This window comes from Podarcis melisellensis, assembly GCF_964234715.1.
Source record: "Podarcis melisellensis genome assembly, chromosome: 14".
Taxonomy (NCBI): Eukaryota; Metazoa; Chordata; class Lepidosauria; order Squamata; family Lacertidae; genus Podarcis; species Podarcis melisellensis.
Window position 1 is genome coordinate 8,905,089 of NC_138546.1, and position 3,613 is coordinate 8,908,701.

Sequence of the window (3,613 nt, forward strand, 5' to 3'; positions counted from 1 at the left end):
AGACTTCTCTAGGGCGTTCTCCTGGTGAGTCTGTGAGGGGAAATAAACATTTTTAAAGAGAACAGCCTTCCAAGTCTGGTTTACGTCCTGAGAGGCGCTCCTCTCGTTATCCTTCAAAAATATGATACATAGATAGCTTTCCCTGATTCAGAGTTCTCATAAAGAAGCTGCACATTTTTCTATCGGTATCAAGATTTTCAGGCATCCTCCCATTTATCAAACAGCATCACAGGCATTCAGTTAAAGTGTGATTTGTTTTCTGAATCTGCCTGTAGTCCTGCGGGTGATTTTTGAGCATTATTTGTTCCCTATAATCATTTTTATTAGTTTTCAATTACAATAATCCAATAATAGCCTCATTATATCAATGCCAAATTACAATTCCCAACATCAACCATTCAAGTACGAAATCACATAATTTAGGTACTACCTCCGCCTGCTAGAATTAATGGTTTGATGATTTACTATTTCTGCATTCCAAAATCATCTTGATTTCAATTACATTCCAGTCATAATAGCAATCCCTTATACAACAGCTGCAATATTTATAACTTCTATTTATATTGACACATTTAATGATTTATTAGTCTACAAGTGAAGATCTTGTACATCCTTGTTCTGCCTGTGTGTGACATTTATTCTGTCCACGTCATTTCTTCCTGTCCTTGTAAAATATATCTATGTTTACCAACTGTTGCTGCTATCCGTCATGCCTTGCGCGGAGCTGATATCCCAATGTTATTCCAAATATTTCTCCCTCAAGCATTTCTTCTTCTAGTATGTCTGAAAGCACACTGCTGAAGATATTCATACTGCAGCTGACACCACGGATACCACCCACCAGAGGTGTGAAACCCAGCAAGCAGGACAAATGGCCAGGGATGATGGGAGTTGTAGTTCAACGACACCTGGAGAGCCAGAGCTCTTCCCCCCCCCCTTACCATAGTACACTGGTACCTCGGTTTACGAACTTAATCCGTTCCAGAAGTCCATTCTTAAACCGAAACCGTTCTTAAACTGAGGCACACTTTCTCTAATGAGGCCTCCCGCCGCCGGTGCCCTTCCACCGTTCGGATTCCGTTCTTAGACCGAGGCAAAGTTCTCAAACTAGGACACTATTTCCGGTTTTGTGGCGTTCGTAAACCGAATCGTTTGTAAACAGGGCTGTTCTTAAACCGAGGTACCACTGTAGTGGCTTTCACAAAGTGGTTTTAATCTTCCTAATTTGCATGTCTGCCACAGTATATATTTAATGATGCAAACAGAAGCCGGTTATTATGTCATCCTCAGGTGACTGGACAGCAGCCTGAGCTGCAATCTCCAAGTTTCGGAAGACCTCTGATCTCTATGGGGATTCCAAGACTTGGGAAATTGCTCTTCTTGGAAAAATATATATATCCCATAACCTAAAAGTGTCCAGTACTTCTTTGCCATGCTTCTGGCCCAGCGGCTCAGCAGCATCACACCCCAAAGATCTACCTGAGAGTCTGGATTCAGTACAGTTCGACATTAGTTTTCAACTTCTTTTCTGTGAAATGGAATATGAAAGTTTCCATTCTTCCTTTCGTAAGTGTTTTAATTCAGACCACAGAACCCTTTGCAACCTTGGAGCAGACATCCTTTTCCTCCCAGTGTGTTTCGTTACTAACTCAGTAAACCCCAGAGCTGTATCCTACACTTCCTTACTGTTAGGCAAGGAGCCTGTCCCAGCCCTAGCTGGAGATGGGATCTGGATTTTTCTAGAAAAATAGGTGCCAGAACTCACCGATCTGCCTCTCTCTCCCTCACCCCCATGCCTGATTGATGATGGTAGAATCCTGCATTTGGTTAGGATGGGGAGAAGGGGAAAAAAGGAGGAGAGAGAGAAGGGAAGAGGAATAAATGACGGATAAACAATAAAAAGGAGAAGCATAGTTGTCCTACACCAGGAGGGAGGGTTGATTTGACTATGTTATTATTGAATATTATGGAATATGTATATTATTGATTATGTATGCCCAATGTATCAGCCACTTGGGGGATTTGACTGTTTGTGTTTTGGTGGTTGGTAAAAAATAAAATGTTATTTTTAAAAAAAAAACACACCAGGAGGAAGGGAGTCTGTGGCACTCCAGATGTTCCTGGACTGCAAGCATCAGTCTTACCTGGAGTATGACAACATCTGGAGGGCAAGATGTCGAATGCAGAATTGGGCAGTGGGAAGCTGCCCCTTTAGATTTTTGTGGGGGGGGGGAGAGTGAAATAAACTAATAACAAAACCCACTGGGTCCTGTGGATCCTTAAGGTCTTTGACCCTGGAGGTTGTCTACACTCAGCCATCCAGACTAGGAGCCCTGCCTGTTGCATGTGCCTCCTACGGTTTCACTTGCCAAAATCATGGAACACGTCCAAATGTCTTGTAATACGTACAGCCAGTAGAATGACTTGATGAAATGAGAAGAAGAGGATGGCTCTATTCTGGCTTGGTCAGACCAGACCTGGAACACTGTGTCCACTTAAGAAAGAAAGATGTTGACAAGCTGGAACTTACGCAGAGGAAAGCAAGCCGTATGAGGAATGGTTGAAGGAGTATGTTTAGCCTGGGAAAGAGGAGACTGAGAGGAGAGATGATAGGACCCCTGACCATTAGGTCCAGTCGTGACCACTCTGGGATTGCGGCGCTCATCTCGCTTTATTGGCCGAGGGAGCCGGTGTACAGCTTCCAGGTCATGTGGCCAGCATGACTAAGCAGCTTCTGGCGAACCAGAGCAGCACACGGAAACGCCGTTTACCTTCCCGCCAGAGTGGTACCTATTTATCTACTTGCACTTTGACGTGCTTTTGAACTGCTAGGTTGGCAGGAGCAGGGACCGAGCAATGGGAGCTCACCCTGTCATGGGGATTCGAACTGCCGACCTTCTGATCGGCAAGTCCTAGGCTCTGTTTTTTAACCCACAGCGCCACTCGTGTCCCTCCCATAATAGCCATCTTCAAATATCTCAAGGGCTGTCACGTGGAAGAGGGAGCAAGTTTGCTTTATCCTGCTCTGGAGGGTAGGACTGGAAACAATGGCTTCAAGTTATAAGAAAGGAGATTCCATATAAACATCAGGAAGAACTTTCTGACAATAAGCTGTTCAGCAGTAGAACGGTCTCCCTCGGAGTGTGGTGGGTTCTCCCAGTGGTGTAGCGTGGGGGGGGTGCAGGGGGGCCGGGCGCACCGGGCGCAACATCTGGGGGTTAGGGTTAGGGGGCGCAAATCCACGGGTTAGGGGGCGCAAATCCACGGGTTAGGGGGCGCAAATTACTTGCCTTGCCCCGGGTGCTGACAACCCACGCTATGCCACTGGGTTCTCCATCCTTGGAGGTTTTTAAGCAGAGGTTGGATGGTCCTCTGTCTTGGACAGGGGTGCCAACTTGAATAAAATATTGGGGGGGGCAGGTAAGCCCCGGCTCGCGTAATCGATCACATGATGCGGTGCACACACCCTATTTGAATAACAATGCCCAGCAACTTGGGACATTCCCGCCGCCCTCCGGCTCCGCCTCGCGGGCCGCCCCGTCGGACACGTGCAGGGCGGGCTGTGGGCGGGCGCGGAGAGGATATGGGTCCAGGCTGAGCCGGCGGCGGGAGG